Raw genomic sequence first — 26,013 nt, 5'->3', positions numbered from 1 at the left:
TTACAGTAAGTTATTGTGATTTATTTGGTAGGTAATGATTCAGAAGGTTTTTATTTAATCTATGGAACTAACAGGCCATACTTCTGTGTTACATTCACCACTTGCTTAAGAAAATGTTTTACATCTTTTTATCTTCACCATACACACAGTACAAACGAACTAAATTCAGATGACCTCCATCTTGTATTCTGGTTGAGTACAAAATTACATCTCTATCCTGTTAACATTGTGCTAGAATGCATTCTTTTATTTTAGAGTTCATTTACTCTAGAACAAACTTGTCTGAGACTGTTCTGAATCTGTGGAAAGTATTAACTATGGACAATAAAGTAATTTGTACTGTATTTTGATAAATGTTTTCTGATCATTAGATGTACAGGCATGTGGATATGGTTTTTCCTTTTGCCCTGCAAATGCTCACTATTTCTTCTTTGAATTATGAGTGATCTCTTTTCCAAAGAAGGCCTCAAATGAATATAAATTATGGTGGCAGTTGTTTGCTGCTTACTAAAATCATTGGGTGTCATACTCTGCATATAAACATGCCAGTCTTCACTAAAGACAGGTTGTTCCAATAATCCTAAATTGTTTATTTCACCTCCCAACCTCTGAATTCCACCTGCAATTATAATTCAGAGTTCATCTTATTACACTCAATTAAGCATGTACTTTATTGTGGGCTTCTTGGCTGCAGGCTTGATTTTTACTCTGTGTGGAGAATACTTTTTAATCAATACCTATAAATCTAGGTCTCTTTATTCCTAAGAAGAAATATTCCTTTCCAAATGCCACAGTTGAGACAGCCCTGCTACTTTGTGCATCACAAGAATGTTTCACTAACAAAACACCTCTCTCTACTAGGAACAACCATTGTTGTTTTATACCAATGGTTAGAAATTTAGAGAGGAAGTGAAAGGCTTGTGGCTTGTAGCTTGTATAGCTTGTAGCTTGTAGCTTGTAGCTATATTCAGCTCCCACACTGTGCCATACACTTCCTGTGTGACTCTGAACAAGTCATTTCATCTTTGTGCTTAGTTCACTACCTAGGAAAGAGAGGAGCTACAGATATTCTTTATGGGATTCTGGGATTCACCAGAACAATTTCATCAATGTTTGAGGTACCAATGAATTCGTTTTAAGTACTTATTTAGGATGTTAATAGCCTTATAGTATTTGCATGCTTTGCAGGGGTGTATTAGGAGGTCGTGATTGACATGAGACATCTTAGATTTATGCTGAGAGATCCCAATGCCAATGAACCAGACATCTAGCATTTGTATTCTGCATAATCTTTAGCATATTCTTCCTTCCTCCAACAGGTTACAAATGGGAAGTCAGAGAACAGATCTGCAAAGGGGATTTCTGAATCACATCACAGCCTAAATTCAGACTAACTCCAAGTCCATCTCCAAGTCCAAAGATTTCAAAGACTGCAGACAGTTGTGTCTGAAGGGTCATTCATAGATCATATAATACTCATAGCATGGTAAACCTACTGTATGAATGTAGGAACAGCTAAGATTATTCCCACAAGATAATTATCTAATCATTTTTTAAGCTACCACAGCTTCTAACACATTCTGTTTCAATGCTTAAAAATCTTCACTTAAAGAAAAAAATCTTCCAAAGCTAAATCTTTCTTTCTGTCTTTTTATCCTATTTATGACCTACAATAGATTTAGTGAACAATATGCACACTTTCTGCTATTGGCAACATTTAATGCATGCTAACTCTTTAGTCTTCATTTGTTTTGACTAAATAATTCGATGCTTTTCAGATTTTTATCATAGTTGATGTTTTTGCCAACTTCACTGCTCTCCTCTGGACTCTTCAGTTTGTCCATATCTTTCCTGAAAAACATATACCGTGCTTCACGTCTAATGAACCTATGCTCTAACATTGAAGTGTCTTGCAAAGGAGGAAACCCTATAGCAAAGTGTGGCAGTAATAATGAGCTAGTGTTGTTGTGATGCCCCACTGCATTTCCAAAATATGTCCAACTTCACTCCACTAAGTATCCTGAAGCCTGAAGGTGACAGCCTCTTTTTAAGAGGCAGTGAGGAAAAAGCTCACCTAATTTGCGTGGAGAAAGGAACTGAACACAGTTCTCCTACATCCAGTGCCTATGCCCTGACCTTCAAGTACAGAATAAAGGTAGAGCCTCTCCTGTTTTGTGCAGCCAATACAATTCCAGAGCAATATCAGAATCCTAAGCATCCTCAAGATCGTAAGCACCCTCAGGGTGCTCACTATAGCAGGACTGAATAGAGGAACAAATAACCCCTGAGACAGATAAAGGATTAATTTAGCTGTGATTCTTACAAGCGTGAAGTTCAAAAAAGTTACAAAACTGCTCAAAAGTTATTTTGGACAGAAACAGAGTGGTAGGTACCTAGAGACTGCCAATATCTAAAATTCAGACTGTATCTAGTTTATGTAGTACAGTATCATATTGATATATTTACCTTTCTACATGTATATGCTGTTGTATCTAAAGGCATGAAAATCATTGGAACTTCATTGATTTAACTCAGACAATTCAAGCCTCCATCCCCCAATATATTTTCCTTAAACAAAAAGAAAGGTTCTGCAGAGACTTGGGAGCTCAGGGCTTAAATTCATATCAGTAAATCATTTCACAAGGCAATCTACAAATGCAATTCCTTTCTGTGAATGTTGATGGTTAATTTAAAATCATTTTCATGATAGAATTGCTGGATAACTTTGCTGTAAATTTATAATTTATGATCATATTACAAATTCATGTCAAGTTATGGATGCTGTTAAAATCAAAGAGCAGATCAGCAGACATTATATTACACTACTTCCAGGGCATAGCCTTTCAATAATGTTGACCTAACCTGAATGAGAACAGGTAGCTCTGTCAGTTCCTGGAAGTTCTTTATTATGTTACAGGCTTGTATAAAAATTACCCAAGAGGAAATTAGTTCTACATTTGACACAGAATCTCAAACTGTAGGCTATGGAGAATTGCAAGAAATATAGGCTACCATAGAGGCAATTTTATTCAGAACCAGATTTTTCCACTCCTCCTGGTTTATTTAGGACCATACTGTGGGAGTCATTCACCTGACAAAAAATGGTGGAAGCCCACCAGGGAACAAAATAATTCATCATGTAACTCTAATTTTGTTGACACCTGAGATCAGTTTGGATCAAATATTAGAAAATGTTAATCACAATCTACTAACGCTTTACTGAGCAACACCAGAGGTTCATGTCTAGCTGCCCACAGGGCAAAGAGAAGGTCTACAGGAGCTCTATTTACCTGGAGATCTTTCCAAAATGTGACACTTTGTGATGTTATTTAAATGGGTGTTGTTGCATCAAACTAGTTTGTCTCAAACCCTGAAGTTAAAAAGACAGCTAACCATATTTTACTCATATCCCTCAATCTGGTATTTCACCCCTCACAGTGCTCAATAGTGCAGTACCAGGGGCTGCCAGATTATGAAGGAGGTCCCTTGTCATTAGCTGCAGAGGCTGCTCACTCTGTCAGCTAAAAGAAATTCTCAATAGGAATCATTTAGGTAAAGGATGAGTTGTAAAAGGTTACCACTGGGAAAGTGAAGTTTTTCAACTTAATGTCCTTAAGAGATCATAGATTATTAATTATCATAGAGTCATAAGCTTTACTCAAAGGAGACTTGATTGGTTCAAAACATAAACTCACTGCAAGATTACTGAGAAATTTATGATGGTATCTGGTATTACAAAGGGACCACAGATATCAAAACCAAGGCCTTTGGGAGGTTTCATTTTCAGTCTGTTCATGGTCATAAGAGAATCACTCCACTAATATTGCCAAGCTCCTCTGGAAAATGTATTCATCAAATGAATAATTTACATTATAAAGGCATAGGACAATAGATGGGAAAAAAAAAAAAAGCCATCAAAGGAGATGTTTTAATGTAGTCTTTCAATTTAGAAAATGGAGAAAATGAAAACGGCATTTTTTTTCTCTTAAACCTTATGTTAATTCGTAAGTGAACATTTAAAACTATCTGTGACAGCAGAAGTGTTCTGGAATCCAATGCACCCATTAACTATTCATTAGGAAAAGAACATATTTGTAATAAAGTTATAATCAGTATAATCAGATCACAGGGACATTGTTGTTATACAGTATTCATCCTGACCATCCTGGTTATGTCATCTACAAGCCAATATGAAACCAATTGCTCAGTGAGCTGGATGTTCTGAACTTTATACATCTGGTTAATTTGTGCTGTAACTGACAGTCATTGCATGATGCCATTTTATATATATTATTCCAGAGAAGGAAAGAGAAATGTCATTGATGTTATGAAGATTCTTGACTGAATAAAGTCTTTCATCCCTCTTTTATCATCTGCATTACATGTAGCTTTTTTGCAAGACATATACTGAATGAATATTCATTATATGAATGAAGACACAAATGGATCAATGTTAAAGTGTACTCTAGCTTTTCTTCTGAGCATAAGAGAACAGTGTCTTGAAGAAGCATGTTTAGGACCAGATTTTATTATTTATTTATTTATTATCTCTATCAATTGCCAGCATTGCTACATATCGCAACACTGGGATAGAGTGTGAATTATTCTACTGCTTCCAAACTAGGACTAGGCACATTTCAAATCCCCTTGTCTTTCACATCCTCTTTTTCAGCATGCCATATTACCTTTTTCAAAACTCTTAACCAGTATGTTCATTGCTTTTATCTTTATTTGATTGCACATCATCTACTTCTTCCTGCTTTCTCCTGTGGATGTTGGCCAGTCCTGCCTGTTGGTTATATTCTTCAAAAAGTCTTACATTTATGTATCTGTCTGTTCTGTGAGTGTAATACCTTCAGTAAGCTGTTAAGGGAACATTAAAGCTAGAAGGAAAAAAAAATGCTATACATTTTAAGCAACCAGGGGAAAACGCTGAGCAACCTACCAAGGGAAGCTTTCAGTTTATTAAATGTCTACAGGGTGGATGTTTGTACCAGTGCAAGGCACCAAGTCCATTTAAAAAATAAAATAAAATGACCTAACCTAGTTTAGCCATCTATTTCAGGTGATGAACTACAACTTGAAGCTGCCTATTTTGTTCATTTTATTAAAAAAAAAAAAAAAATGAATACAGCAACTTGTCTAGCAACTTTGACATAATGCAAATTGCTACTGGAGGTCAAATAAATAAATACATTCAGAATAACAGAAAGACTTTGTATCACTGTCTAAAACATTTTAGGAACTTTAATTAATGATAAACAATATTCTGAAGGATCACCTTCAACCAAGAGTTGTCACCTTCATACAGAAATTGCTAAAATACTGATAGGAAGAAGAAACTTGGTGACCCTTTCTCATTTCACCATTTATGAACTTATGACTCGATAATTTTATTTTTTTAGAAAATGAATTCACAGAATCACAGAATTCATACAATTAGGATAGTAACATAGATGCTAAGTGTTAAATATTTAAGAAATGGAAGAGGTTTATTCCAGACTGATGACTGCTGGTCTTAGACTATAGCTATCGATACTGTTCTACCATTTACTACATCTCCCATATAGTTAGGCTGGACCTGTCTTTCCAGTGCCTTAGTTTGGGTACATTTCTGCAAATTAATGCTTTCAATTAAACAAACAATTATTTTTTCCAAAATATCGGTGTCATTATTGATGACTCTAAAGAGAGATGGACTGGACTTTTATCATCATTTTTATTGTTATTAATATCAACACAATCTTATGGTAATTCTTAGATTGAAATTGATCTTTGCTTGTTTACTTTTTTATTTATTTGTTTGTTTTTTATCACTGAAGTGGTGGGAGCTGAAAAAACAAGATTGCCTTTTTGATATGAAAAATTGTTGTGTAACACTAATAAGTCATTTAGCACTTAACTTTATGGTATTTCTGTGCTCCAGTTATACCTCCAAATCAGCTATACAGATTCATTTTTCATTGTATAGAAACTGCTGTAAGTTTCATGCATGGAACTTCCATAAAATACTTGGTCCATTTCAGAAAATGTCTGATTAGGTTTTTCAGGTGCAGCATCAATTTTAAACTTAAGAAACTGAATGTTGATCATTGTTTATTTATTCCCCTTATTTATAATTAATAGTTGGTTGTTTTGTCTTCTTTGTGCAGTTTTAAATATCTTCATAGAAATACATCCACTTCATAAGGTATAAGATAATTCAGGCTGGAAACAACATCAGGAGGTCTTCAGTCCAACTTCCTGCTCAAAGCACAGTCAACAACAAGGTTGCTCAGACCAAAATTTAGTTATAACGTTATTTATTAGGACCCCTGGTTTAATGAAGAAGGGATGGTTTACAAATGTTTGAGAATGATGCGGCTTTGAGCAACCTGGTCTAGTGGGAAGTGTCCCTGCCCATGGTAGGAGGGCTGGATTTAGCTGATTTTTAGGGTCCTTTTCAACCTAAACCATTATTTGTTTCTAGGATATGGATGTCATGAGGGAAAGGGATCATATTAAGTGTGTTATATCTTCATATTAGCAGAAACAGATATCCACAATTGCACAAAATAATTAGTGTAACTTAGTTGTTGCTTTTTTTTTTAATTACCATAATTAAATTTCATTTAACACTTTGTTTCATCCAAAACCTTTGCTGTTCTTGTTAACTAAAACATAATGTTATGTGTATTGACGAGGAACACTTAATATAGCTGAAGTGTATTTATGACATCTAGCATAGAAAGAGCCTTCTATTTGCATATTTATTTGATTATTCCATGAATTAAACATTGTGCAGTATAAGAGTTCCCATTTTACTGTATTTTTGTATTTCATCACAAAGAAGATATGTGTTGTAGTGTGCTGTGTATCATTATGCTGATCTTTGGGGAATTTAATCTTGACCTTTCCATATTCCTTCAAACCGTGGGTAAATCAAACTGTTCTTAATAGCTGTCAATGTTATCTCCACTAAAAATGTGTCTTATTAGGTTAAAACTCACCAGAATAACAACGTTCTGATTTAGCTACATGTAAATGCTGGTTTCGTCCATTTCAGAGCATCTAAATTGGTATTATTTAGCATAACTTTGTAGCTTATAAAAGAGACTTTTAATGAAAGTTTGTGTATTTTCAGTAACAAGGATGATTTGTTAAGAAAGGCAGAAGTTTGCCAGATAACTCTTCTTAAACTCCTATTTATATCATCATGAGGATCTTGTGAAGAAGACTTATGGGATGGTGACATGTAGATTATGTTATAAGGACAGCTCTAGTGGCTTTACTCCTTTTTCAGTCTCAACATTCTTTTTTAAACAAGATTCCTATGAACACACCCCAGAGTAGGTCAAATATCAAATAATGAATATACCGAATAAATTTGGTTTGGTGAATAAATAAAGACAACTTTATAAAGGTTGCCATTATTCAACATATATTATTTTTTGGTGTTATTGTTGCATTCAAGAAAATAATTTAAAAAAAAAAATCTATGGCCCTGTGCTCATGGTACAAGTCTAATTTGTTTGTTTGTTTGTTGGTTTTAAATATCCAAGAGATAGAGATAGTTTTAGATATCCAAGAGATATCGTAAAGGTAGTTTTAGATATCCGAGAGTAAGAGAAAACAAAGTGTTGCTTTATGGCAGATAAAGATGATTTTAAGCACAGGCACAGAAAAGTAGCAGACAAAGGAAAATGATGGCATAAATTAAAATCAGTAAGTTTAAAAATATGTATTTTTTTGGATTTTGCAAGGATCTTTGTTATAGAGAATACTTATAGAGAGTACTAAAGATTTAATTTTAATTAAAGTTAAATCTATAAGGTACAGTTGTGGCCACTTCTTAAGGACTGAGACTAGAATAACAAATACCCATCTTCCATGGAAAAGATGGAGAAAAACTATTTTTTTGACCTGCTTCATCTTTTTCCTATTTCAAGATTTGCAAGTAAAAATTACTGCAAAACATTTCAGTATAAATTAAACTATATCCCTCTTATTCTGTAGCTCAACAGATAAAGTAACTCCCACAACTCTACTCATATGTAAGATGTTTCCTGTAGATGACACTTCTTTAAAGAGCCACCCATATATGTAAGATGTTTTTATGACAAAATCAGAGAAAGAGTCTGAGGAAAAAAAAAAAAAAAGAAAAAAAAAGAAAGTCAAAGTGAAAAGCATAAAGACCAAAGAAATGTAGAATGGTTTGCAAGGAGTGATGAATTCCAGACAGTTAAGTATAGGTAAACAGCTACAAAAATAACAAGCAAAAAAAGGAATTTTGAAATTACCTAATCCAGTTTTTTAGGTTTCATTTACTCATTGCATTAAGAACTGCAGGTTGTTTTTCAGTAATGTTACAATTTACAACAGCCCAAAGTTCAAGCCTGGAAGTCCACTTGGGAGGAAAAACAAGAAGTGAGGGAGAACTCCCTAATAGTTCTTATATCAGTCTCTTTTCTGCATATGCCATAATGACAAAATATAATTTTCATGTTTACTTGAAGACATTGCCAGAACTGGGTTATTTTCTGTACCAGTATCCAAGATCATTGTTCCACTCTGGTATATTCACCTGAGGAACCACCAGTGCTTCTGTGTTTGCAGGTGTCCAAGTGTGAAATCTTAGCCCCTCCATCACCACTGAAAAATTTCCATCTGATTTTGACAAAGTTAATTTTATACTCATCACTATGAGTTTTTTTCAAAAAAGCAAAACATATTTTAGCCCTGGAAATGTAGCCCTAAATGTATTAACAGAAATGTCCAGAAGATTTAATTTCACAATATGACAATTGGTTTTAAGTGCTATCAGCATATATAGTCCTTCTGGTGCAGTAAAAATAGTATTTCCTAATTTGTATTTGCATGGGAAATTGCAACACAAGTGGGAAGAACACTTACAGATCCCTGTTAATTAAAGCTCTAAAAAAGGAATTATGCAAATGAACCTCAAAAGACTTTTTAAGCTCTTTCCAAGATTTTTTTCCAGTTTTTAATGAACATCTTTGAATTACTATCTTTGAATTAAAGGAAATATATATATATATATATATATATATATATATATAATTCAGCATATATATATTGTCATGCTAACAAGATAATAAGTCATTTTCATTCATCACTGGAAAATAAAATATTTTCTTGGAATATTAACTCAAGATAGCTTTGATGACATATTTTATACTCTATGCAGTAGGCAAAGACAGACAGAATACATTAAATAAAATCAAATTTATGAGGTTAAATTTCATGGCTAGCTAGGAAGTATCAGTAATAAAGATAAAAATTCCAACAGCTTTAACCAAGCTATCTTAAGAGAAAATGTAGGCAATGAAACAAAACCTTTCATGAAATCTTGTCAATCTCAGCAAATATGTTCAATCAACACTAAATGATATAGAAAAAACCATGCATGTGTATTGATCTAAGTCTTCTTTTTAGGTATGTTCAGAATGCAATACTTTGTTGTTTGACATTATTAATGTAATTTATTTTGGCTGAATTTAAAAGTTCAAGAAAACTTATAAAAATAGAGCAGAAGGTACATAGCATGGTCTCAAACATTTCTGTTCATCTTTTTCTCAAAATAGTCTGAAAAATATTTCTGATAATTCCCCCTATTTTACTTTACATTTTCTATGTATTTGCCAAGGAACTGAAAACTTATATGTACCTTTATACTAATATTGCTTCTGTACACACTTGTGGCAAATTAAGGCTTTACCTAATAATTTTGTCAGATTATTCTGAGAAGTTTTAAATCAGTACAGATGCTTCTAAGGAATGTGCAGTGTCAGAAAATCTGTTTCATTAACCATAGGAACATAATAAAGAGAGGCCTAAATTCAATAGTTTCAAACAGTCTACAGCTTCCTCACAAGGGGGAGCAGGGTGAAATGCTGATTTATTCTTTTTGGTGGCCAGGACCCATGGAATGGCATGAAGCCATATCAGTGGAATTTCAGGTTGGATATTAGGAACAGGTTCTTCACCAAGAGTGTGTTTGGGCACTAGAACAGACACCTACATTATGTACTCATCCTGTCTGGGGCAGGAAGTGATAAAGTAGACAGTCTGTCTTTCCTCCTGGATAATTTCACTGACCACAAAATTCAGGTAACTTCCTTACGTATGAGCGGCTGAAGTCACTCAGTTTGTTCAGCCCAGAGAAGAGGGGAGGCCTCATGGCGGCCTGCAGCTCCCTCACAAGGGGAGTGGAGGGGCAGGTGCTGAGCTCTGCTCTCTGGGGACAGTGACAGGACCCAAGGAAATGGCACAGAGCTGGGTCAGGCTGGGTGTTAGGAAAAGGTTCTTCGCCAAGACAGTGGTCAGGTACTGGGACAGGCTCCTCAGGGCAGTGGTCATGACACCAAGACTGACAGAGTTCAAGAGACATTTGGACAATTCTCTGAGTTACATGAACTGTTTTTTGTTTGTTTTTTTTTGTTTGTTTTTGTGTGGTCTTGTTTGGATCCAGGAGTTGGACTCCATGATCCTTGTGGATATTCTATGATTCTGTTCTATGATTCCACAGGTACTAGTACCATTGAGGTATCCAGCCTCACCTGCAGCAATTACTCCAGAAACTCCAGTAAGTATCATGTCATATGTGGTAGTAATGCTCAAGCATCTCAGATATCCAAGTGTGTCTCAAATATTATTAGGTATATATGCATTTTACATCATATAACCACTTCTATGAGTTTCCTGGAACAAAAATATATTTTTCTTCTTTTTGTACAACTCCCTTAAAGAATTGTCAGTTGGCTTCATTATAGGTTTGGTCCTCTGACCTCATTTTCTTCAGAAAATAGTAACCTTATAATAAGCAGTTTGTTGAAGAGTCCTTCCAGTGTAGCCAGTTGGACCCTACAGAAATTATTTTATTCCTATGTATATAATTCAACTTTAAGAATAATTTTCCAATTAGAAGGTTACCCTACTTCCAGCAAAAGTGAAAAAATAGTCCACTTATTAGTCAGTTGGTGAGACCATTTGTCTCACAAGTGAATAAAAATGAAAAACCTTTAAATTAGCTAAAAATTTATCCTGTGGCAAATACCACTAAATTCCAACAGGAAAAACAGAGCTTAATTTGAAAAGTTTGCTTACTTCTTACCTGTGTTGTTTACAGCACAAAATCACACCCACACTTGGAGTGGTAAACCAGTAAGAATGACATCCATAGAAATGTAACTTATTCTAATTCTTTCATTTACAAGACAATACAAATCCAAGTCAGTAGTGACTGTTTTCTTTTTTGATCATTACCTGTCATCTCTGTTGTTGCTTTATCACATGGCCCCATGTTTCATTTAAAAAATAATAATAAAAAAAAAGCCCCTAACAATATGCATACAACAACAAGCCTACACATCAACAGCTAAAGGGAAGTCATTCATCCCATAATTGCCCTGGCCTCAAACAACCCATGAAGTAGTGCACACAATAAAGGCAATCTGTCCTCTTTTAAAGGGAAGTTCAAACAGCTGCCTCGAGTTTTCTATTGCATATTCAAAGAGATAATGTATGAAATTATTAACTTCTGCACTGGGGTTTATGGCATTAAGAACCCCCCATCAAGCAAACAAACTAACTATGTGGCTGGTTTTAAGGATTGCTTTGTTAGAGACTTCTGGGTCAATTGGGCTTTCAAAAAGAGCCTGGATACTTGAAACATTTCGGAAGCTAACTTAATTGAAGACGGATGGTGTCTGGCATCAGAAATGCCCATTTTCCTTTCTTTGTGTGTCATTCCCCATGTCGTTTTGTAAGCGTACCTAAGGGTTATATGCCAAGATACCCAGGGGAGAGACTTTTGGGTTGTTTGACAGCTAGTGTAGCTCAGCTATAAGCCAGTGAGCAGCGCAATTCATCAGGGGATTGATCCAAAGCTTGTTAAAGTTAATGGGAGCATTTCCTTTCATTTTATTAGTTTAGATCAGAACCACTGCAGGTATCAATTTAACCATATCTTGAACCTGCCCAAAGGAATATGCAATAGGATTTTTAAAACTGCTTTGCTGCTGTTTTATTTAATAAACTAGTTTCTGCAATTGTGCTTTCCCTTTTAAATTAAATATCATGTTTACTGTCTTTTTTTCTTCTCCTCTTGTCCCCTACCAGCCCCCCTGCAAATATTATCTTATCACAAAAAGGTGTTGACCTCTCCTTTGCTCCTCCTCCACCCTCACAGTTCTTTCCCCAAAGGATTTAAAATCATTAAGGGGAAAATAAAAGGTTTTCCTCTCTGAAATCAGGGTTCACTGGATTTTTCTGTCATTCTTTTCTCCTTGTGTGACACAGAACAGAGCTTTCTAATGAGATTTCTGTCTTCCCAGCAACTGTGCAATGCAATGTTTCATTGTATTTTTAATGGACAGAAAAAGTTTCCTTTTTCATTGTCATTTTTTGACTTTGGAAAACTTTATTTATGTAAAGGCACCTGGCTGATAACCCTAACAATCAGAAAGTTTATCATCTGAGTTCCCCAGTAAGGACAATGTCATCTCATGGTCCAAAATCTGAGTGAACAGCCTGGCTCCAGTCCCATAGTGGGCAATAAGTGAATGCCCATCACAAGTTATGAAACCCAGAATTCAGCATGACTATGGGGAGCCTTAAAGATCTCATAAGGCGACTGGCATCTCAGGCTGGGGTCTACCAGGAACCAGGTAGGTTCTTAGTGAAGCAGTGAGCTGCCTAAGATAACCAGTTGAAACCCTTAAGATAAATGTTTATATCTTAAATCCCACTGCTCTAGGGTCATTCATTAGTCCATCATAGACAAAGAGAAGCACAGTCCTTTTTCACAGATGCATAGCCCTAAATTTCCACTGTTACTATAATCTTAGCTGTGTTTGAATGTCTAATATGCTTTATTTTCCACCTTTGAGGCATATACTTTCCCAGCTATGAAATGGATTTATGAGACTTTTAATTACAGATAGTAACTGAAGCCCTACACTTTCTTTACCATGAACAATATCGAATGGTAATTAAATTATTTTTGTCTATTGTCCCCTGTATGTTTCAGAACACATCAGTCTCCATTAGATTAGGTTTTACTTACATATCTGCAAAAAATTCTTAGTGTTGCCTGAAGGAGCATGCACCCTTATTCATATATTATTATCAATAAATTTCTGAAAGAACACATAAATTATTCTCCACATTCAGGTAGCCTGTATATATTTACATACACACATATATATATTTAAAGACCAAATAACATAGTCTAAGACTGTAACCTCTGGGGGCAGAATGTCTGCTTGGTGCTATTGCTCACTCCTTTTAACGCAACAGTCTGAGGAGTCTCTAGGTACTAGCCTAAAATAGGCATTACTTAAAATATACTTGGTAGATAAATAACCCACTTAGATTGGTTAATGAAGATTTTATTGATGAAAAAACTTTTAAATTCTCCTTTGCTGTTCCTGACTTCTCTTCTGTGAACAATTGAAAGTAATGTATTGTTCTGGTTAAAATAAAATACAGTGTGAAATCCATTCCTAGGAGGTTTGAAAGCAAAGAATTTGAGGGCACATTATAAGGCATATTGCTTCAGTCACTTATACATACAGTGACTTAATGTCCAGTGTATGGATGAAACTAAAACAGAAGCAAAACAGTCATGTTGGTACTATTGTGTCCTTGCTCTGGGGGCTGTACAACTTTAGCCTGACGTGTGAAAACTCATGCTGCTCGCAATGTAGAGCCATCTGAGCAACCATTACACACAGAATGAACCTAATTGTCCAAGAGAAACAGGGACATTTGCAGATGTAAATTCAACCATGGTGAAGGTAGTAGCAGAGTTGTAACACTCTGTAAATTACTTTCACTGCCCCCTTACAGGCCTTCACTTGATTAAAAAAGCTGCCTTTGTTTTTGTTGTTGTTTGTTTGTTTGTTTTAATTTTTTTTGGGGGGGTGGGGGGGGAGGCACTGCAAATGCTACAGTGCAATGCTGTCCATTCCAAGTGGCTCCTTCAGCTTCTGAATCTTATATTCCATCCTGCAAAAGCACCTGCTTTGGTCTACTCAAACTATAGTGTCTCTCTTAAGGGAGAGAAACTGTAAAACATAGACTTCATTTTAGCTGTTGATTTACAGAACACGTACTAGAAACCATAGTTTCTATGATTTCTATGATGAAACCATAATCAAAGGCAATAACTTACTTGAACAGCTTCTCAGTTGGAAACATCTCTTAGGGTACACATTATGTACCCTAAACCATGGATATTTTACAGTGCTAATGACTATGTATTGTATTTGCTAATTACTTTACAAGCCTTACAAGATAAGGTTTATTTTTATGTTGTAATTCATTTTGTATTTCTTTGTACACTTTATTTTGTCAGGGATGTGTGTGTTTGTTGCGTATTGGATAAGTATTTCTTTGGAAATTACACTATTATACTGTATTTATTCTTCCTCATGATATGCTGATTCTTTGTGAATGGCCTTTATTGTCTTTAATCTCACAAACTGTCCTGCTATTTTCCTCTTCTCATTGTTTCTGCTCTTTCATCATGTACAAACCACCTTCTGTCATTCAACATACTGCAAAACTTGTGACCAGCTTGACAATAAATTACATCCTTATTTTAAAATACATTTTCTTAACATGTGCAGATGCATCAAGTGAGAGGACACAATTGTCAACAGGTTTACATAGCTAGCTTGTCCTTAGATTATGTTTATTTGCTTACTGCTGAGCCACCAGTTCACCATCAGTAAGATTAGTACAGATTTACAGGAAAAAAAGTATATGCTATTAATGTTTCACATGTTAAGTTTTATAGTTAAGTGTCACTAAATTAACTGTTTATTTTACAGTGATAATACACAAAATGAATCAGGTCATAATGTACTGGGGAGGTGGTTTCTTTTTGTTTTGTATTTTTTGTTTGTTTGGTTTTGTTTCTTTTTGTGTGTGTGTGTTGTTTTTTGTTGTTTGTTTTTTTGTTTTTTTGGTTTTTTTTGTAATTATACACTGTTCTGAATTCTCCATATAGAAGGGTTTAAAACTATGTATTGGCCTTATTATAAGGCCTGTAAGGTTGTTAATGAGGTGTGTGTACAGAAAGCACATGTCATGGTTTCAGTCAACTGACTGCATTGCCTAAAAAAGAAAACAATTACTGCCATCTTGAGAAAAGAAGAGTGCTCCTGGGTAATGCAGTCAATGGCTGCACTTCCTCATGAGCGAAGTTATAACACAGTGATAATCTCCTGCTAATAAATATGTCCTTTCTTGACAATTGTATGTGAATGTAGAAACTGCGGGCCAGCATGGGCACTAATTGCAACTGGTAAAAATTTTCCTATTGATTTCAGTGAGCAGTAGATATAATTAGGAGGAAAATAGCGAAATATCCTCATGAATACTGCTCCAGCATTTTCAGTTTGTAGAATCCAAATGGGGAGGATTCATCTCATCTCTCTATGTCCATTTCAGAGTTATTCTTCTAGTCTAAGTCAGACCTCTTAATTCACACTACAGTCAGTAGGAAGAGGTGTTAATGTAGACGAGTTCATTTCCTGCATGGTTTCACAAGAGAAGGAATCTAGAGCACTAGCTTATAATGGCTGCCCAAGATTTTGACTGCCGAAGTTTAGATGAATTTCATCTAGTATTATTGATTTCCAGGAGAATGAATAAGAGGACAAATTGACTTCCTTAATGGCATTAAAGTCCACGTGTTTTCAGTCTTCTTTTGTAACTGACCTCTGTGGAAGGTCTATGCCAGACAGCACCCCAAGTAGCCTCTAAAATTACTATTCTTCTAATTGATATGTGCTAACAGAAGACCTATCTTCCAGAAGTCTTCCATGTGTGACTGTTGATAACCCTTCATGACCTCACAGAAGTGTAATTTGCATGGTAAATTTATTGGGGTAGCAATCTAAATTAGTCTATAAAATTGCTGAATCTTCCTCAGTTTAAAACTTGTTTCAGATTTCTCAGGCATACATTGCCTTCACCCCTGCTCTATAATTTAGACCTCTAGCATTCATTTTACTTTCAGTAATACAGATTAGCATTTTAATCTGTTCCTTATTTCACTTAAACTAATGGTAAAACCCATTTTTACCTCAGTGAGGGTCAAACAACATTTTAAAAGCATCCTGCAAGTTTTAAAGTGAAAGAGAGTTGTTCTGTGGTTTTGGTTAATACTATCTTTGAAAAGATTTTAATGGAATTTATTGTTGCTGAATTTGGCTAAGCAGAGTTTTCTGACTTTCTAAAAGGTTCTGATATATTTTATCTTTTAAAACTTATCTGTCATCAAAGAGGAGTTATTATCAAATTTTATTCCTTTCAATCATGGAACCGTTAGAATAATGCAACTATTAAAAAAGTGTGCATACTTTCTAGTTGACCAAAGTGTTCTAATCATTCCAAAAGATATTACAATGAGATTCAATATTTTTCAGAAAGTTAAAAATATTCCTCCACCACTTTAAGGAGGGGTATTTAAAGTACTCAACATTACTGCCTGCAGCAAGTTCTTGATACACCTTTATTCTCTTTTATAAGTATTAAAAAAATAATTAACCTCCTTCCTCCTACAAAAATATGTAAGTAAATAAGTAAGTAAATCTGCAGTAAGACAGTGCTTTAGGAATAGTTTGTCTTCCAATAATATTTTATCCAACAATGAGACTGTGATCTGATACAGAAATTTGATTTTAATCTTTCTTGGTTGTTTGTGGTAGACATAGACAGACAATATTAGAACCTCAATATTAGGTAGTGTGGGAAAAAAAAAAATCCTTTCTCTGAACGGCTTATACATGAAATATAAAATAAAAAGCACCATTACATCTTCCTGAACTAACATGTAAGGCACAGTTGACTATTTTGATTTTGCACTATTCAGGAGTGACATTGTTATGCTGTTCTTCATGGGTATGTCTTTAAGGCTTTTGCATTCAGAAAATTCAGAGTTTACACTGAATTTGTGGCTAAAAACTAATAAGGAGTTACAGTTGAGATAATTGAATACAACATATCCTTAGTTTTAAAACAGACAAATTGGTAAAGACTGGAGGTAAGATCCTCTAGGGGCCAAAGAGGTCTGAGTCTCTCACAGTTCACATAAATGACATGCAGGGAACTTATACCAGGTTGTGCCAAAGGACTTTCAGCACAAGCCTCTTGAAAGGCTAGTTCTCATGTGGATAAAGCAAATAATGTTGTTTGTCTATTTGTTCAAGCAAGCTAAGTAAGGAAACATAAGCTAATGCAATTTGAAACAATATTTAGTATTTTGTATATACAGAACCTCTTAAAGGTATCATTAGCTGGAGGTTCTCTAACTAAGGTGGTGCTCACATTAGATGCAAAGTGGTATTATAAATAAGCCAACTGAATTTTGTTATTTCCATGTGCTCAGTGCCTAGGGACTCAGCATTTTTCAGAATTAGACCCAGAACAAGGAAAACAATAAGAGAGTTTTTCTTTTTTCTTTTCTTTTCTTTTCTTTTCTTTTCTTTTCTTTTCTTTTCTTTTCTTTTCTTTTCTTTTCTTTTCTTTTCTTTTCTTTTCTTTTCTTTTCTTTTCTTTTCTTTTCTTTTCTTTTCTTTTCTTTTCTTTTCTTTTCTTTTCTTTCTGAAAATTTCTTGTATATTTAATTACCTGCTTAGATTTGTCCAGCTTTTTCACAGCTGTGGTTGAGATGCCAGCTTTGGGGCACTTCCAAAGATTTCTCTGCCTTCCAAAGTCACATGATAGCAAACTCTTAAATACCCAGATATGAGCAGCTGCACAAGGAGGAATCCAACAGCTGTTGAGCTTCTTTACCCAGACAACCACAAGCCAACAGCACCAGAGAAAAGGTGCTGGGCTGGAGGGATTCATCCCAGGGAGCACAGTTGCTCCATGGTTATCAGCCAGCATATGGGTAATCTGGCTACAGTAATTCAGGTCACCAACGGGCACAGGAGGGCATCCTTATGTGTTGAATACCATACACTAAGCCACTTCTAGGTTCATCTGTCATTCGTTGTCATCCAACTTAGATCACAAGCATTTCAGCTTAAAATGTTCCTCTTATTATGTGTTCAGCATACGGAATATCCTCATCTGTGCTGCAGACTTAGAGCCTGAAATTCATATACACCCCTGGGAAGGTGAAACAACTAGCTTCTTCCACTTCCAAAAATTCCTCCTGAGGTCATTTACGTTCTTAAAGAGTTATCCACCTTAATTCATAGATCTTTGATATATCACTCAGCACCTTCCCTTTCATTTTCCAATGGGAAATACCCCATGTGCTGTATCTTTTTAGCATGTAAGAGTGTTTCTTTACAAAAAGTCACATAGCTTCCATGTTTCTCCCTTTGTTTGTACATACAGAAAATGTCTGTTGCTTTTCTCAGTTTCACTTTCAGACTTTTAACAAAAACACTCTGACACCTCTGAGTGTAGGTCTACTTCTGAAAAGAATTCCCATCAATAAACAGAAAGTGAAGATATTAACGAAACCAGAAGCTCTTGAGAATTACTAAGATCCCTCTCACAATCCCTGTGATGGGACCTATGTACTAAAACAGCTGGAAAATATTCTCACTGTGTAACAGATAAATATCCTGACACTCCCTCTCCCTCTCCCCTTTTCTAATTAAGTTTATTGTTTCTTAACATGTTAGAATTTTCCTTGAAAGGAAAAAAATGGACAAATAAATTTGCAATATGAAAAAATGGAATAATCAAAGTGGGAAAAAAAAAAAAAGAGGAAATGAATTGTTAAGGAAAAAAATCAATCCTTATTTTCTAGAGAAAGGACAAAATTGTTTGTGGGTAGTGGGATATCTTTTGAGGGAGGGAAAGGAGAAGATTCTTTTGGTTTTTTGACCCAACTTGAACTGATCCTAAGAAAATAAAAAAAAAAAACCTACAAACAGCCCTTTCCCACTACCCTTTGATTACTTTTATCTAAGGGACAAGGTGAACTGCAACAAGTTTGACATTCAAATTTTCATTATTTCCCATTGCTTTGTTTTTAAATCTGAAGTTGGGAAACTGCAGTAAGCAAAAACTATATTGCTAAACAATGCATTTTTTGTTTATCTCAGCAGGAAAATGAAGTTTTTGGAACTGATCATCTTCATCAATGGAGTGATGCATTGGTTTAAATCTGGAAACACAATGAACCTTTGGTGTAACTGGTTGCTGAATCTCATCTAAGCCCAGGACACCTACCACACACCCTCAGAAAGTGCACTTCAGTTCTGGTATGAAACATAGGAAGTTAAGTTGCTCTCCTTCAAAAAGGTAGAGAATATAAATATGAATCATGGTAAATAAATGAGATGACTTTCTGGCAATTCATTAAATTGTCATGGCTTCCTTTGTTGATCAACCACTTCATAACTGTGATTCTTTCAGATCACTGCCAGCAGTTTTGCATCTCTTCTACAGGGCTGCTGTAGAGGACTAAAAACTGCAACCTAGATCTAAAAACCTGAGATCTCTTTCAGCGTATGGTTGTTCAGGACTCATATACATTATTATAACTCATATCAAACCAGGTAATGAGATGAGCACCCTTTTAACAGTCAAATAAAACAAATACTTCTTTCCAGCACCCCCACTCTTGGCACAAACTTAGATCACTGCCACCACAGAGAGCTCATCACTGCTTCAAAGAGTAAAGAATCTGCCCCTGAATTATTAAAATATTTCCTCTCCCACCTTGTTAATTTAATAAATATAGTTCAAAGAAATTTCTCTCTTTTTTTTTTTTTATCTATAAGGAAAGTATGCTTATCTTTTAAAGTAGTGTATTGCAGCTGAACTGCAAAGATCAAAATGTAGCAGTGAGCTAAAGAAGAATGAAAAGGATACTCATTGCTGTGCCCTGCAGGGAAACTAAAAAAAAAAAAAAAAGAGAGAGAGAGAGAGGCTTTTGTGCTTAGAAAGAGGAATTTAAAAATTCATTACACTGGAAGTGATACAGTGGGTTAATTCACTGCCCTTTGGAGACCTGAAATGTATTTGTGCAGAGAATGTGTTTTTCCAAATCCCCAAACCACCACCACACAACTTGGCACGAAGAGGAACAGCTGCAGTGCTGCAGGTCGGGGGGACGTGCATTGGCAGAGGCTGAGCTGGGGAAGCTTGCTCAGCACCTGCCTGCATCGTGCCTGGCGCTAGCTGGTGCTATCAGTTTCTGACTTCGTTAAAATCTTACAAAACCATCACATTCACAAATCTTTCTCCAAGATAACTGTTGCCAATAGGAGACTGCATTTTCCTTTGTGCTTACAGTTTCTTCCCTACACATATATTTAAAACATTTTTACAAGCATTTAAGAACTGAATGAACATGTATTACATTAATAAACTGGATTTTTCAAATAGATGGTCTTTTCAAAGATTTATTTGCATTAAAAGCATTATTTGCATGGGATCTGAATGCTTAGCCAATCTTAGCTAGTTCTTTGAGCTAATGTGGTTAAAACATGTGGGACTTTGAGCCCTGCATTTTGGGAGAGGTGAAGAGATAGCCTGTGACTGTCCAAAAATGTTTAACCTGCACAGCATACATGCTTTTGCAGAGGACCTGGGCTGCAAACAATCACTTCCATATAACAAAGCAATAAGGCATGTTCTTAACATTAAAGATTCAGTGAATAAACTGTGTAAAAAAGCATCTGATTCCATGTTTTGCAAAACAGGAGACAAAGCGACAGTGCAACAATTCTTATACAGGCATTATGAGGTGATCCATGTCCTTCATTAAACTCAACCCCTCACTGATGTGCTTTCTGTAGCTATTCTGACTCTGCTAGCATACTAGTTACCTGGGTGATGAATGAACTTCTCAGTATAAAAAGTGCAAAATAAACAGCAAAATACAATTTAGTACCTTTAGTATCATTATCCTGTTGACCAAGAGTATGGGACTTATTAGCCTCCAGAAAGGAAATATTATAAACCAGTCAACACAATATTCTTATTCTTGTGTTTGTTATCATAAGAGACTTTATTTGTATAAGAAGTAATTATTTATCAAATAAGACATAAGACTGGCAACAAGCTCTGTGAGGAGATGATAAAATATTGGCTGCTAATAGCTTTGCGTAGGATTAGACAGTCATAATCCTCAGGTATGATTTATACGGGCAATGTGCATGGAGCAGTTGATTTAAATCTTCACAGGTCAAGATGGTGCTGAATGCAGGGGTTTTACTTTCTGGGTAAGTATGTTGGACAGTCAATTATTATGCAAAAGAAAGTAGGGAAACTAGTAAGCCTGTGTTATCCAGAAAAAATTCTTTCATGGTGGCAATGGCTGTTTACTTACTCATATATTTATGTGTAGTGTGTCCTGTGTGTTCTGAGCAGACCTGGTGGACTGCACCTCCCTGGAAATTTGGACAAAGCCTAGACTGACTTTTAATCACTAAAAGCTAAATGGTAATGGGGCACATGGAGAACGTGGGGTTCAAAATTAGCAAGGCTGTGTAAATGTAGGTGCCTGAAGGTCCTGGTGATGCTCCAACTTACATTTAGACGCTTACATTATGTATTCATCCTGTCTGGGGCAGGAAGTGATAAAGTAGATAGTCTGTCTTTCCTCCTGGGTAATTTCACTGACCACAAAATTCAGGTAACTTCCTTACATATGAGGAGTGGATGAAATCACTCGGTTTGTTCAGCCCAGAGCAGGGCAGGCTGAGGGGGGGCCTCATGGCGGCCTGCAGCTCCCTCACAAGGGGAGTGGAGGGGCAGGCGCTGAGCTCTGCTCTCTGGGGACAGCGACAGGACACGAGGGAATGGCGTGGAGCTGGGACAAGGCAGAGGCAGGCTGGGTGTTAGGAAAAGGTTCTTCACCAAGACAGTGGCTGGGCACTAGGACAGGCTCCCCAGGGCAGTGGTTACAGCAATGAGCCTGATGGAGTTCAAGAAGCGTTTAGATGCCACTGTCAGATACATGGTCTGTTTTTTGGGTGGTCCTGTGTGGATCCAGGAGTTGGACTCCATGATCCTTGTGGGTCCCTTCCAACTCAGGATGTTCTATAATCCTATGATTATCAATTCCCCTTTTACAATGTAAATATAATCTTGCTCTATTTCATCAGAATCATTTGAATGACTACGTACACAAGTTGGTAAGAATTAAAATATATGTATATATTTCTTTTTAAGGCATTTATTGGCTAATCTTCAATCTAGCTCAAAGTAGGTATTAGCCTACACATCACAGTAGGTGTGAAAATTGCAGGAAAGGATTCAAGTCATCTAAATAAAGGTCAGTTAAGCCTATAGTATTTTGGAAACAAAGCATCATTAGTAGAGCATTAGAGACAATGCTATATTTCATACACAAGCACAAAAAGAGAGTATACCTACTGAATTAAATAATTCCTAAGCAGTTAAAATGGACTTCATATATAAAGAAAAACATAATTATCTTGAACAGGACAATGTTTTCATAAGTTTAACATGTTTAATGGAAATTTTATATGAATTTTTACATACATGAAACTTGCCTCTTCGAAACTTACATAATGTAACAACAAGCAGTAAAAGTGGTTAAATGACTGTGTTCCTTCCATAATATTTTTACAAGCCATAATCTGTAACTGCTGCAGTTGTACATGCAACTTTTCTCAGCTGTACTAAGAAAAGCAAAGTAATCAGTAATCATTATATATTTTAAATATTTATTTAGCTCACCATTTCTGGGTTAAGAAAAAAAAAAAAAAGAAATTTGCAAATGTTAATTTCATACTTGTGTCATTCATTTCTCTGTGTAATACTATATATTTGTAACAGGTAGAAACTGTCAGTTGGCTGGTATAGTCAGTACTTCTATGCACTTTACAAGATAAATTTTGTTTTCTTTTCTCTCTTTGAAGCAGATTCTAATAACCTTGTTCATATTCAACAGTATTATATGATATAACGAATTCCAGTGAAGTATATAAAATTGCTTTTAAAATGTTCTCTGAATATAGAACAATGTTTTGTCCTTTGTTTAGATCTTACAAATCATTAAAACTTCAGATTCCAATATTTATAAAATTTTGAGCCACTATAAATTTTGTGACGTAACCACTGTTCAACCCCGTGTTCAAATTCCACTGAAGTAAATAAAAGATTTTTTTATCAACATCAAAGGGAATGTATCCTATGCCAACTTAGTCATAGTTTGGAATCTTCAAAAGCACTCAGCCTTGTTTTTAACCCTGATCCAAATTACGTCAAAGTAAAAATCCATGTAATTTCAAAGGAAAGTCTTATAAGTAGTTTGAAGTGCTTCTGAAAATCCTATGTACACTGAGCACTTAATATTTCAAATTTAGCACACAAATTACACTACATACACTCACAGGAAATATATATTGAAATCAGAGCTGTTTCTGCTAAGATCTTTCAGATACTCTTGATACAAATGCTAATACAAAAGAGTAGAAAGTTGTAGGAATAGCCTTTCAGCATTTGTTTGAAAGAATGCATAATGCTTCAAGCAAGAAAAGTGATATTCTGCCCCTATTGAAATCAGTAATAGAATTTCTGTTGATTGCAGGAATTCTAGGATTTCCTCCATTTATATATTTTATGTTATTTAAAAGCTTCAGAACATTACTTCAGTGAAGTAGCTTAAAATAATAAAATCCCATTTAGATATTGATAGATAAAAACCATTGCACAAATATCATATGCAACAAAAAATGTAAAAAAAAAAAATAAATGTATGCTTGATTGAAAGCACATTTTCCTGAAAACATGTTGGAAATGTATTTCTGGCAGCTAATTAAAGCTATTCCATCAGTCATGTTTGTATGAGGTCCAATGAAATCTGAAATGAAATACATTAAGAAGACATGCTTTAATAGTTACTTTTGTTCTGGGATATCCTTAAGTTAAAATATTGGTATCATGGACTCCAATGGGAGTTCTACAGTTAAATTTGAAGAATTGGATTTTACTAGCTTGTAGATGTTATCCAAGTAAGTTTCCTTATTTCTAAGGCAATGGAGTTACAAACAGATTGTTCTGGAAAAATTCTACATGTCCCTAGATTGCAAAAATTAGAAAAATTCTAGATTGGAAAAATTGTACATGTCCCTACATGCCAACAGATTTTTGACCATCTAACCCTTTAATCCCTTATCTCTCTAGTTCCAAAACAGAGTAATTTCTTCCCTGCACAAACCAAATTATTTCTGAGAAAGCTGTTTGTTGTTGCACAAATGCCCCAATGCTCTAACTTTCAGGTTTACATTCAAGTTTTCTGTCTCAGGGCATTTCCATTTGTGTATTCATATCTCAAGCCCATAAGCAAAGCAGAAATAATCCTCCCATGAAGCCAAAGACAAAATCTGTCTTCAGGCATGCAGAATTCTGTATATCATTATAGTTCTGTTAATTCTGTGCAGTCCACTTGCATTCATTCAAGGAATCTCCACCTTCCAAGCACCTCCATGTTTCTTTCTCCTTTGATAGAGCTATATGATTTGGAAACCTTCCAGGCATTGGCATTTGCTTCTTTGAACAGAGAAGTATAAAAACAAACAAACAAATAAGTTCTATATAAATACCTGGAGAGAGAGATTGTCTTCTACAAATACAATGTAGTTTAATGAATGAGAAGTAAAAAGTTAACAAAAAAAATTCAAAAAAAAAAAATAGAAAAAATAATAGAATTCAACAACAGCTGTAACCATATGTTAACCTGTAGAACCAATGCTGAAATAAATAAATAAATAAATAAAAGATCATTTAAAAATGCATTAGAACAGAGTACTTTAACTGCAGGTTAAAAACTGTGAAACTAAATGCATGTAGCAAACTGGAGAGTTAGAAAGTAAATACTGTGTAAACAAGCCATAAAATTCTAAAATATTAAAGCAGACATATGAAGTATAAGAAGTTAAAGAAGAAATAAGTAATTTAAAGGTTGCATTAAATTATTTTTAATGTGAAATGGTGTTAATACAGGCATCAAAAGAACTGCTTTGTCAACATAATGGGATTACACTGCCATTCATGTTTTGCAAAGAGATTCTATCAAAAACCACAGACATTTACCTTACCCTGCCAATGACTGTGTAGTTGTGCACACCTGCAGTGCTATAAAAAAACATTCTAACTTCCAACCCACACAAAGGACATGATCCTCATGGATGCAGAGTGTCATCAACTAAGTTGAACAGAGTATGAATTGTTTTTGTGAGTCATCATAGGTGGTTCATAACTATTTAGAAACGTATAGAAGAATTTGTGGTGTATGATGGTTCCTTTCACCTCTGCAGAAAGACATCTGAGGGTGTTGGTTGGCAGTAGGCCCAACATGAGCCAGCAGTGTGCCCTGGCAGCCAAGAGAGCAAACTCCATGTAGGGGTTCGTTAAAAGCAGCATAGCCAGCTGGCCAAAATAGGTGATTATTGCACTACATGTATATTTAGTGGTGGTGTGGCCTTGCCATGACTACTGTGTGTAATTCTGGGCTCCACAATATAAAAAGCGTGTTAAGGTCTTTAAAAGCATCCAGAGAAGGGCAACAAAGCTCGTAAGAGGGCTGGAAGGCATGTCCTATGAGGAGAGGCTGAGGACACTTGAGTTGTCTACTCTGGAGAACAGGAAGCAGAGAGGTGACCTCATTGCTTTCTGTAGCTTCCTAAGGAGGAGAAGTTGGGAGGGATATGCCAGTAACCGATGAAAGGAAGCATAGGAATGACACAAAGCTGTGCTAGGGAGGTTCAGGCTGAATGCTAGGAAAAATTTCTTCACTGTAAAGGTGGTCAAACACTAGAACAAGCTTCGTAGTGGGGTGGTTGATGCCCTATGCCTACCACTGTTCAAGAAGCATTTGGATAATGCCCTCAGTAACATGCTTTAACTCTTGGTTAGCCCTGAAGAGGTCAGGCAGTTTGAACTTGATGATCTTTGAAGGTCTCTTCCAGCTAAACTGTTCTATTTGATTTGATCTGATTTGATTTGATTTTATGATATTTGATTTGATTTGCTTCTAAAAACTGGAAACAAAGATTA

At 35.4% G+C, this 26,013-nt stretch overlaps 2 long non-coding RNA genes across 3 annotated transcripts in view; one reads left to right on the top strand and one right to left on the bottom strand.

Annotated features, from left to right (window-relative positions):
• Window positions 1-26,013, bottom strand: part of LOC106015555 (uncharacterized) — a 172,628-nt gene that overhangs the window by 86,308 nt on the left and 60,307 nt on the right. Inside the window, exon 4 of one of the 2 annotated variants that reach the window (XR_011808582.1) lies at window positions 22,333-24,507. The exons of the other annotated variant lie outside the window; for it this stretch is intronic. This is a non-coding gene — a long non-coding RNA (uncharacterized lncRNA). Of the gene's footprint in view, window positions 1-22,332; window positions 24,508-26,013 lie in introns of those variants that run through there. 2 annotated transcript variants of the gene reach the window in all.
• LOC113843329 (uncharacterized) lies at window positions 1,005-19,223 on the top strand. The gene is made up of 3 exons (XR_003496616.3): window positions 1,005-1,118; window positions 10,529-10,585; window positions 19,083-19,223. It is a non-coding gene; the product is annotated as an uncharacterized lncRNA (long non-coding RNA).

The sequence above is a fragment of the Anas platyrhynchos genome, chromosome 3 (genome assembly GCF_047663525.1).
Source record: "Anas platyrhynchos isolate ZD024472 breed Pekin duck chromosome 3, IASCAAS_PekinDuck_T2T, whole genome shotgun sequence".
Lineage (NCBI taxonomy): Eukaryota > Metazoa > Chordata > Aves > Anseriformes > Anatidae > Anas > Anas platyrhynchos.
Note: the sequence above shows the minus strand (reverse complement) of the source record. Positions and strands in the feature narration are given on the sequence as shown.